This window comes from Barbus barbus, assembly GCF_936440315.1.
Source record: "Barbus barbus genome assembly, chromosome: 34".
NCBI classification, from domain to species: domain Eukaryota; kingdom Metazoa; phylum Chordata; class Actinopteri; order Cypriniformes; family Cyprinidae; genus Barbus; species Barbus barbus.
Genome location: NC_136762.1, coordinates 2213539 through 2226026, shown reverse-complemented (window position 1 = coordinate 2226026; position 12488 = coordinate 2213539). Strand labels below are relative to the sequence as shown.

Here is a 12488-nt window from a genome sequence, read left to right as displayed (position 1 = left end):
GGTTAAATGAAGAGAGACAATAGCAAGATATAAAGACGGACAAATAGAGAAACAGAGAAAGTGAGAGCAGTAGATCAATGTGAGTGCTGTCTGACTGATACGTCAAATCCAAAAATGATCCATAATCTACAAATCTATAAAATCACTGCCCACTAATCTGCTCAGCTGAGCCTGTTTTAGAGGAAGATTTGGCCCAAATACACAGAGGAGCACTTCACTGTTTTACAAACTATCATCTTTATCTTACATACACACACACACACACACACACACACACACACACACACGTGTCCACTAAAGCCTCCCCAATAGCCTGAATCTACTTAAAAAAGCCTTTCTGTGCAGGATCACACTAATGGGTCACACAGAGATCAGTGACACTAATATCTGCTCTGTGTGTGTGTCATTAGTCCTTTCATTATCTCCTTAATGATCTCGGCTCTTGAGGTCAATTTCGGTTCAATTGTATGGCTGGAATGTCAACGTGACAAAGAGGTGTTGTGAATTTGATGGCAAACGGCCCTCGCGAGGGGCTATGTATGTGTTAACGTGTGCGTTTCAGAGGCAGAAACAGGAGAGAGTTATCTGGTAAAACTGTTGGTTTGAGATGCTTCACGTCCTACAGATGGGTTCCCTGAGCATATATGAAGACAAATGGCAAACAGCCTTCTGTGCTTTCACTGTGTTTAAAGCTCTATTCACCATCAACATGTCTAATACTTTATTTCCTAGAAAATAAAAGAAAATATAAAGAATTTATTTTATACAACAGTTAGATAGTAGGTCAGTATTAGTTAAAAAAAATTCTGTAGATTACATATGAGGGAGACAAATCATTCATTCAAATGATTCACTGAAAACAAAATTGATTTCCTCAAGAGCGTTTCTGTTCATGAGTGAATCATTAAAATCACTCACACTGTAACTAAATATTCAGTAACTAAACGAATAACTATTATTACGAGCAAGTTGAGTGAGTGAATGAGTCATTCAATCAATTGATTCGAATGCAACAAGTGAGTGTCCTTTTGTGTGCGTCAGTGAGTCATTCATTCAACTGATTTGTTCAAAAACACTGATTCATTCAGGATTAACAAGTGACTATCATTTCAAGTGAATCAGTGAATCATTCACTCGACCGATTTGTGCAAACACACTGATTCATTCAGGAACAAAACAAGTCACTATCATTATGAGTGATTCAATGAATCATGACCAATTCATTCAAACACACTGGTTAATTCAGAATTAAATAGTGACTGAGTGAGAAAATAATTTTTTTTGACAGATTATGAATGAGTCAAAGAATCATTCATTCAACCAATTTGTGCAAACACACTAATTCATTCAGAAATTACATAAGTCTCAATCATTATGTGTGAATCACAAAAATGATTCATTCTAGGACACTAATTAATTCCGGACTGTCTTTATAAGTGAGTCAATGATTCATTCATTTAACCATTTCACGCATTTATAAGGATAGTGAAAATTCAGCCAATTTAATTACTGCTTGAAAGAAATATTAAAGAATATAATAAGTGGACTGGACTTCAGGGGAAGAACTATAGAGCTTCAAAAGTCTACATTTCAGCCTTTTAAAATATTATTTAAGATGGGGAACGACACATACACTCATACTGGTGGCCATAAGTAAAATCAATCCGGCTTTTCTGTCTCTTTCGAGCTGAAGTTTCAGATATTCCATCATGCAGACATGATAAAGCCTCAGCTGCAATCTCTAAACGTCTTCAGTAAGAAATGAGCCATCCGGTTCCTGCGGCCCCTCCATCCGCTCTTCCTGTGTCAGAATGAACAGATTGAAGAGGAAGCGACAGATCTGACAGGACAGATGATCTTCTGCTGTTCAAGAATTCCATATGGTGGAGAGAAACGAGAGGTATGAATCTGTCTCTGCATAAATCAAGGGGTTATTCAGATAGAAAGCTCTAACCTGCAGTAGTGGCAGATGTTTGGAGATGTTCTGACTTTGGAGGTAACCTAAACACATTAACAGGTGGAGACAGTAAATTTGTACAGCAGAAATCAGTGTTATTTTAGTTTTTTGCTAATATTTTGAGTTAGATTTTAGTTTTGTAATTAAAATGTTTAATTTTGTTGCGTGTTTTTTTTAAATGAATATATCTATATTTTTATTAAGTTTAAGTCTTAGTTTATTTAGTTGTAGTTATTTTAGTACTCTAACTTAAACTAAATGAAAACGAGCCGAAACAAACTAAGTTTTATTTTTTCAGTTAATGTTTAATTTAATATTTAATAAATCTATGTTTCATATTTATTTAATATGAACAAAACAAATGACTATCATTTTACGTGAGTCATTAAATCATTTATACAACAGATTCATTTAAGCATACCAATTCGTTCAAAAACTAGGTCACAATCATTATGAGTGAGTCAAAGAATCACTCACTCAAATGATTCATTCTCAGATACCAATTAATTAAGGAACAAAACAACTGACTAGAGAGTCATTCAATCGTTCAACTGATTTGTTTAAACACACTGATTAAGTGACTTTGAGTGATTCAGTGAATCATTCATTCAAACACACTGATTCATTTTAGTGATTCATATAAAAAAATAGTTGAAATAGTAGAAATGCCCTTATATATACAAAAAAAAAAAAAAAAAAGAAATCACAAATGAGATCTCTTTAACATCTCAGTTGTTTGTCTTAGACAGCAATGACATCAAAACGGAAAGCAAATAGAGACTTCAAGTCCTTCTGCTTCTTTAAAGTGTCTCCTGAGAAAATGACCTCATAGGTTTCTCCTCTAGTTTCAAAAGCGAGCCAAACAATGTCTCAGACTGTGCCAAGACACCAAAATCAGCAATCAGAGATCTTAATATTAACGCAAACATTTCTCATCCAAGAAACACCTGGGATAAAACACAAATCCTGAGCTGTTAAAGCGCAACACTTTCCTCTGAAAACATGACTCCTACACACACCAGAAGAAAAGAGCATTCTTCTCTAAAGCAACAACAAAACAAATGAGCAGACGTGCGTCCACCTGCACTAACGATCTATTTAAATCAGTAATGTCTATTGATTAGACTGTAAAACAGTTTTCATGTTAACTGCCCACAGCAAGCACTCTCTAGCCAGATATTGATTCGGCATGATAGAGAGAGAAGGTGTAAATACTACAGCAAGACAAGATGGGAAGAAAATGACTCTGTGCTTTGCTCAAGAGTAGACATACATCTGCTGTTATTTTAATGTGCACAGAAACACATACAGCAAACACAAAACTGATTCATAATAACTATAGTGGTCTGAATACTGATTTGAGAAGCTAGTAGAAATGACTAATATCATTTGAATTTGTGCAGGAAAAATCCCTCATATTTTGTTCAGAATATGCAAAAATCTAGATAAATATTTTCACATAGAACAATTTTATCTGTTTAAATCAAATCAAAAACTGAATTAAATACTGTGTTAGTGCATCATTATCTAGACTAGAGATCGACCGATATATCGATTTACCGATATTTTTCCCGATATTTAAGCATTTTTGCATAATCGAATATCGGTTTTGTAATATCGGATTCCCCGATAAACACCGCCATCTTGTGGACGTTTTCAGAATTGCGCGCAGGATCGCAATTGCAGGGCATCTGAGGGGAGACGAGACAGCAACGGCATGCAGGTACTTGATTTGCTGTAGTTAGTAAACTATTTAATATTACAGGCATTAATGCACAAATTAATGGATTACATAAATGCCTGATATATAGTTTAAATGCAACTTGGCTCTAAGAAATATGATAAATAAGATACTCTGTCAAGCCCTGTCCCTATAAAGATAGGCTATAACTTTGCCTGAAATAACACAGCCATGAATTAGCACATGGTGGAAATAAAAGCGCTGAATTTAATTCTCTCTGTGGTCTATTAGTCTCGTGAAGTCGGAGTCACGTAGATAATCCGTCAAGTCCTCTCTCAATAAAGACGTAACTTTGCATGAATTAAATAATACAGCCATGAATGATTGCATGTTGGAAAGAAAAGCTTTGAATGTAATTCTCTCTCTGTTGTCTATATGCTCATCATTAGTCTCGTGAAGCCGCTTTCATATTGCAGTTCACTCAGCGGTTGATGCTCAAGAAATGCTCAGCACGGCCACCGCATGTAACTTTTAACAAGATTCACTTTTTTGAAGCACCCTAAAATTGTATTAACACTTACTATATAACCATTATTTCGTTTATAAACATCTAAATTAATACAACAATGGAAATTAATTATTTATTATCTCCGCGATCGATCGCAGTTTGAGTAGCCTATAGTTCTGTGTAAAGGCATAAACATGTTCATTTTGCTTACTGCTAATATTAGTGTTGCTGCTAAAGCTTTTTATAAATAAAATGTTTTTTATTGTTGTAATACGAAGATTAAATTTAACATGACAGGGCTCTAGACTGCGACCAAAATGGTAATTTTTTGCGAGTTAAAATTTGACGTGGTCGCATTTGTACGAGTGCCAGGTCTGCGCTGCTCCAAAGCGTCTGCTTCATACAGCGCGCGCTGCCAGCCGCAGCACATTATAGCAGGAGTCAGATTTCACTGATCACGTGAAGAGAGGTGTTTTCAGCGCGAGCGCTTCGTGGGTAGAGCCTGGTTTATACTCGGCGCGTCAGCACGAGCGCGAAGGTGCGCGTCGCGGACGGAGCGCAACGGAGGATTTTGTTTTCAAACTAATGTAAAAGACGCTTCTTAAACCAGAGAAGGTGAACATGGTGGTATTCTTGTAGAAAAAACATGCAAGTCCTGTCAGCTACAGCCAGTTTAGTTTTACTTTTCTTTTTGTTTTCGTTTTGAGAAGCTTGTTATCTTTGCGGTTTACCTCACATTATGCTATGGAGGCTTTCCTTAATTTAAAAAAAATATATATTAATATTTATTTGCTTCCTCGGAGTTTGCTAAACATTCTGTAATATACTAGGTATATAGTACAGCATGTGGTGTGTCCTATGCCATGCCTCGTCTTATTCGTTTTTGTTGATAAATGTTATGTAAGAGTTTGTCATTGTCAACTTACTGTTTTATTGTTGTTGCGCTTTTTAATTAAGAATAACAATGAATCCATCTTTTGTTTTAGTCTTAAAAAGTTAAAGGTGTATAGATATAAGCAAAACAGACAATGATCTTTTCTTGTAAAATGTGACACCAAGATCGCAAATTTGAAAGTAAAAAGCGCACGAAAAAAGAATTCCTGTTCAGAAAATTTAAATCACAAATAATACAGATGAAAAAGAACGAGTTGAATGTTGAACACTTTCGTTACCATATAACTATAAACTATGATAAAAGTTCATCAGCATGCATTGATTAATCAAATGTTGTAGCAAAAACAAAAAACAAATTGCAACCAAATTATGTGCTCGTGCGCAAAAGTGAGATCAGTGGGAACAATGAGTCTAGAGCCCTGCATGAAAGACTGCTAATTCTCAAAACATTTTTTGTTAAGATGACTGAAAGGAGGAAAAACCAAAGTGAAGTATGGACTTACTTCACGCAGTAATTTATTTACTCTATAACAGTAAATAAATATCGGTTCTGCATATCGGTTATCGGGCACATAGACATACAAATAATTGGTATCGGTATCGGTTATAAAAAATCAATATCGGTCGATCACTAATCTAGACTATTTTATAAAATGTTAAACCTCACATTTCAGCCAAATAAATGATTATAAAAGGGCAGATGTGCTGAATGAAAATGCAAATTTACAAATCCTTAGCATTTCGGAGATTTTTGCATGGGAAAAATCACTTTAATTTGTAATATGTAATATGTAAAAATCCAGTAAACATCAGCATTTGCACATATAGCATTTTTATGTTTAAATCAAATCTAAAACAGAATTGAATACAGTGTTAATAGAACTTAAAGATGGCAACTACCTACAAATCCACAGCATTGTGGGGAATTTTGCTAACTTTTTGCACATTTTGTTGAGGACACATAAAAATCTAGTTGGCTTTTATGCTGAAGCCTCTAAAGGAGAAAAATAAAATCATCTTTTTCTCCTGCAGAGAAGCAATATCCACTATAACAAAAACACAGGGAAAAAATTGTACGTTAATGATGGTTGCCATTGCCAGAGAAAATGAGAAACTGAGAGAATGAGATCGAGAATTACTGGACTGTGGTGCTACCAGTATTGCAGACACACACACACACACACACACACACACCTCTGACCTATTGATTTATATCAGCCTCTGCAATCAACCACAGAATCGTTCATGACACCCGCTCTACAAACAATATCTGGAGTGAGTGTGTGTGTGTTTTCCATAAGGATGAATTTTTCATTTGAAACAAGCCTTTGCACAGAATGTTTTCCCTAGTTTAAATCAAATTTAAATCTAAAATGTAATTAAATACAGTGTAAACAGATCTCAAAGCTTAAGTATTTAATTTCTGTGCCACTATCATCGTAACGGAATTTGAATTTTTTTTTTTTACAGTTTTCCAGATCTGTTCACCAGTCTTGGACAAAGAGGCGGTTGGGTCAATGCTGCTGCTCAAACGCTTCTAGAAGGACTCAGTCTACAAATGTATTATTATTTGTCTCTACATATTAAACTGGGATATGAGACATCATTCTGAAAAATTGCACACCATCATGTTTCGAATATTTAAATAAAGCTTCCATCGGCAAACATGCTCAATCCTCTGGAATTACAAAAAATCGTTTGAATTTCATAAGATGAGTGACGTCACAGACAGATGCCATGAAAAGACGTCTTGGACATCTGTCCTTGAGAACAAACGCTGCTTCACTATTGTCAGATATATTTTAAATAGATCGAAGGACGGACTAACCCTTAATAAAAGTTCTTTGTAGGCAATGAAGGTTCCATGTAGAACCTTGAACATCCATGGAATCTTTCCTTCACACAAAAGCTTCTTTATAATGGAAAAAGGTTCTTCAGATTTTTTAAATGTTCTTCACACTTTTAAGAACTGTTCAATGGAAGGTTCTTTTGGGAACTATGGTTCTTCTACACCATTGCTGTGAAAACCCCTTTTGAAACATTTTTTTAAGCGAGCAAAAGCACTTTCCCCAGGACAGATTAAACTTTGGCTTGAAATAGACTTGAATCTCTGTCGACTTGAACAATTTAGTCTGAGTCCAGGTTGTATACCTGGAGGACCAGCTCTTGGAGAGATAAAAGTACAAAGAAAGAAGAAATAGAATAAAGCGGTTTCTTCCTCTGGAATCACTGAATATCTGCTGCTTTGAACAGCTCAGTGAGTCTCTGATCGGCCCAGGTCCTGAAAGAACATTCTTCTTTAAAAGGCACTATTGAATAGAGAAGTGTTTTAGAGAGGATATCATCTCCAGAGAGAGCAACTCCACTTGGAAGTCAATTCATTTACAGCCATTTATTTTTGAAACTCGCCTCTAGACAGAGTATGTGTCATTACTTTTATTAATCATTCACTGTATTACCCTCCTGTTGTGTTCATAAAAATGTTATGGGTCAAATTTACCTAAAGTACATTAGTTTCCATGCAATTTCCCAAAAACAAAACTAAACACGACACTAAAACTAACGATTCATGTAAAAACAGAAATCCTGTATTGTAGCTTGTCTGAAACTAAAAAATATTAAATAACAGACACAATATTATATATATATATATTCTCATCATGACTGACTACTTATAGTAAATTTTTGAGGTGCAAGTAATCACAAGTATTAATAGAATCTAACATCATTTGTACTTAATGTATATTGCTATTTTTATGTCTTTTTATGTCTGTGGGTAAAATAGTCTAGATATTAAGATCCCAAAAAAATGACAACCAAAAACAACCTCTCAGATTGCTTCTTTTTTTTTTTTTTTTTAACTAAAGAAAGATGGATGATTCAGGAGTCTCAATTCTGAATCTTAAATTTCATAAATTCTAACGCATTTAATATTTAGTGTTTGACAAGTTACAATAAAGGTTTTCTGTTTTTTATCTGACTCTTTTTTTATTTTGCAAAATGTTGCTTTTTGGCAAATTGCATTGAAACCATTGGTGGTCAACAGGAAAATCAACACAAAAAGTACAAAAATTTGTACAGCTTTTCCAAAAGACATCTCTGTTGAAACTTTGCATGCACATTCATGACCCTAAATGAGAAATATCAATCAAATTTCAAAAATAAATAAATAGCTTAACCAGTTTTTCAGGCAATTAGAAAATCAATTGTGGGTCAAATTGACCCCAACACACAGGAGGGTTAAAAACTGGTATTTATATCTTATTTATTTGGCGGTCTTAATGGTTTTAGTACATGCATTTAACATGATCTTTCTTTTTTAGGTCACAAACCACCAGTTGAGAAGAAGCACTGATCTAGCCAGCGGTGTTTTAGCAGGAATCTGGTGAGATGTGTTGTGGTTAGACCTCTAGCCCGCTGCTGACCTCACGTCTCTTGAAGGTGACTCTCCATCTCGCTCAAAAATCTCTTATCATTTATTCATTCCTCGTTTCTAAACCCAAGGATGGCAGTCGTCCTATCCCGTCTCTTTCTCTCTCAGGCACTTTGCTAGCAGTCCCAATGGTCGTTTAATTTTTGAGTGGATATTTTTAGCTGAAGATAATCGAGGTGGAAACTTCCATCTGTCCTCTGCACATTCCAGCTGCTCCGCTTTTCAACGGGAAAAAGGAAATCAAGGGAAAAAGCACTCATATTGGCATCATCGTCATCATTTTGACCCTCACTTCTTTAAACACAAAAGCGGAAGGGGTTCACAAAATTATAATTTTTTTATGTATGGCCATATTTGCTGTTTTTACTTCCTGCCAAAAAAGTAACTCAAGAAAGAAACCACGGGACTATGTTGATGAGATCATTGCATATTTAAATAATTCCTAATCAAGACATGCTCTAATGAGTGTTGTTTTTGTTCATTAAAACTGAAAATAGCTTTTATTAATTGAAATAAAACTGAAAATAAAATATTTGATTACAAAATTAAACTTCAAACTTAAAAATGAAATAAAAAATATTTTAAGTACTAAAATTACTAAAACTGAATTTAATGAAATTAAAAAATAAATTAACTAATAATAATTAATTAATTAATTAATAATAAAACTGAAAACTGCACATAACAAAATTACTAAAACCCAAACTAAAACTGAAAATATAAAATAAAACTCAAAATATGAATAAATACTATAAATAATACTAAAATAACAACATTGTTGGACCAACAAGCTTTAATTTACTTAAAGAAATTTAAGAAAATAATTTAAGAAAAATTATTATACAGAAACTGCATTCAGAAAGAGTTAAGCAAAAACCATATTAAGCTATATTAGCCAGGGAAATTTCCAAAATAATTTATATATGACTTTTCAGGCGGCCTGGAAATTGCAATTAAATACATTACATAAAATAAAAAATACTGATAGATTTATCAGACAAAATAATTGCAGGGGAAAAAAAATAAAAAAATCACCCTAATTCAACTTTGTTCCTATCCATGAGAAAACTCTCGGTAAACTTTATGCAAGAAATCCATTTTTATGTTAATTCAGTTTGGTATGATTTTCAAGTGGAGATGCATTCAGTGCAGGGTCAAAAAGAGCAGCACCGCTTCGGATGAACTTTAATTGGCAGAATTGATCTGTTCACTGGTGAGGTTCCTGAAGCCTGAGGCAGAGCAATACAGAACTCAAGCACAGAGAAACCTTTATCCCTCTCTCTCTGTTCCTTCAAAACACTGTAACAAATCATTCATTTTGGCTCAGGCCTCAGATGACGACTTGGTCAGTGGCAGTGCATAACTCTGTCTCCATCGATCTATCTTCTTTTCTTTTTAAAGTTCAGACTTGCATGCCCATTTTTCCTCACATACCCCCAAGGTGCCTCTCCGTGGCCTTTGTGCTTCCTGGCCATTTCCTAATGGCAGAAGATGTAAAATTAATGACCGAAGGTCCGGTGATCATGTGCAGGGACATGTCTCTAAACTGACAGTGACAGCGGTGCAGGAAACGCAGCGAGCTCTGAAAGACGCCCCAGTTTCCGACAACAACATCCATAACACTGCGCACACAGGCCTCTGTGGGACAAAAACACAGGGTTTCGCCCGGAGCACGACCCGTTGCTCCGGCTCTCATGACACTTTACAACCACATTTAAGGTGAATCTCGCTCAGGGAGCCGCTCCTGAACAGAACTAAACACCTGGAAGTGCTCTGTAAATGGATCCTGCGCTGGAGCGTTGCGTATTTGTTCAGTGGAGTCCCTACAAGGATGTACCAGCAAATGCTATCACAAACATGCATGTATTAATGAGACATGTCTGAATAGACGTACACATCTCATCAGCTTAACATCTACATGCTTTACAGAGAGAGAAACTATGTTACGTGGAGATTGAATTAGGCCAATGCCAAAGTATATGGTACAAAAGAAGTTGTACATTTCATTTTTGCAAGACTAAGCATCATCTCCAGTGTGATACTTATTGTAGTTAAAACTAAAACCGTAAAAAAACAAAACATTTTCATTACTTAAACTTTAACTGAAGTAAAATAAAATATAAAATCCTTTGCCAAAGCAACATTTCTCATTTAACTTGATGCACTAAAATAACAAACTACAACTGAATTTTTTTTAAAATAAAAAATAAATGAATAAAAAAAACTAATAAAAATGATTCAAACATAACAAAATTACTAAAACTTTAACTAAAATTAAGATGTAAAAAAACCCTATTTCTAAATATTGTGAAAAACTATAACAATGATACTAAAATAACACTGATCTGCACTCAAATTGTTAAGGAAAATAATCAGTAGGGCAATAAAACTAAATCAATACTGTCAATACACACTGCCCAGCAATTACATGTGAAACGTTTGTATTTAACATCACTCTCTCTTAAAGTCTATTGTGCAATATTATTATATCTCTTTATTATATATATATTATTATATTCTCTTTAACAACATCTAATTGTGTTTGTATGCAATTTTCTGGAAGTTCAAAATATTCACTACAGTAAGTACAAACACAAGGTTTGGGAAACCTATTCGATTTAAGTCAATGTACTTTGTTCCTATCCTTGAGAAAACAATCTGTAAAGTTTATTTTAAAGAAATCCAATTTAATTCAGTTTGGTTTGATTTTAAAGGGAAGTTGCATTGTGCAAAAATTATAGTGCAAAATTAACTTTAATGCCAAATTTACACTGCAAAGGCATCACAGAAGCGTTTCTGAAGTGGCATTTAGGTGTCTTAACGCAGACTGTTTAATGCTTCTCAGAAGGTGGCATAAATGCATTTCCACAGCAATTACAACTATATGCTTTATTTAGTCATTTAGCAGATGCTTTTATCCAAAGCGACTTACAAATGAGGACATAAGAAGCAATCAAAACCAACAAAAGAGCAACAACGTGCAAGTGCTATTACAAGTCTTGGTTAGCCTAACGCAGTACAGATAATTGTTATTATTATTATTATTTTCTTTTAAATAAAAAGACATAGATAAAATAAAATTAGAATAGAGAGTGCTAGAGTTTGAGGGTCAAGTAAAGATGGAACAGATGAGTTTTTAGCCGTTTCTTGAAGATGGGTAAGGATTCGGCTACTCTGAATGAGTTGGGCAGGTCATTCCACCAGATGGGAACAGTTCATGAAAAAGTCTGTGAAAGTGTTTTTGTGTGTCTTTGGGATGGCACAATAATGCGTCGTTCACTTGAAGAACGCAAGCTTATAGAGGGCACATAAGTCTGAAGTAATGAATTTAGGTAAAATATGCTTTAATACTTGTGTCAGAGCAGGCATAATTTAGTTTTTTTTTTTTTTGCAGCATTGCACCTTTACTCTGAATTTTGAGGCATTGAGCAGCCTTAACTAAAGATACCATACGTGGCACTATTACTATAATGTGTACTTGCATGCAAAAGTAGTTGCTTACTGCAATACTATACAGTAGGGATGAATGCGTATTTGTACACGGACAATGTTTTGCATGAACGAAACTCTACTCTGAATCTATACTGAAAAATAGACTTCTGACAGGGTTTACAGAAGCTTTTGAAATTCCAAAGAACCCAAAGAAACAAAAAAGCTTTTCCACAGTTAGCAGATGCATCCAATATGCTGATCTAGATGATAGTGGATGAATATACAATCCCAGACTGGAGTTACCTGCATATGCCAGTCCCTTGTGTGGACCAATATGTGCAAACAAATATCTCCCAGAGGATGGTTCAATGAAAGTGTGTAAGTGTGTGTACATGCATCTGTCTGTCACAAGCGTCACGTGGAGCAGTGCTCTTCATAATCTGGTTGGATTACGGCTCTCAGACCTGCACCGTCTGGCCCGTCCGTCAGTCCCATGTATCCGCTTCCCATCCATGATCATGACCCACTCACCATTTCACAGCATCAAGCTTTGTGTTGTTCAGATCACACACACAAATACATG

General features: G+C 34.9%; 1 protein-coding gene across 2 annotated transcripts in view; it reads right to left on the bottom strand.

Annotated features, from left to right (window-relative positions):
- LOC306854482 (immunoglobulin superfamily member 11-like) overlaps positions 1-12488 on the bottom strand; it is a 106734-nt gene that overhangs the window by 93367 nt on the left and 879 nt on the right. The gene's annotated exons all lie outside the window — the stretch shown is intronic.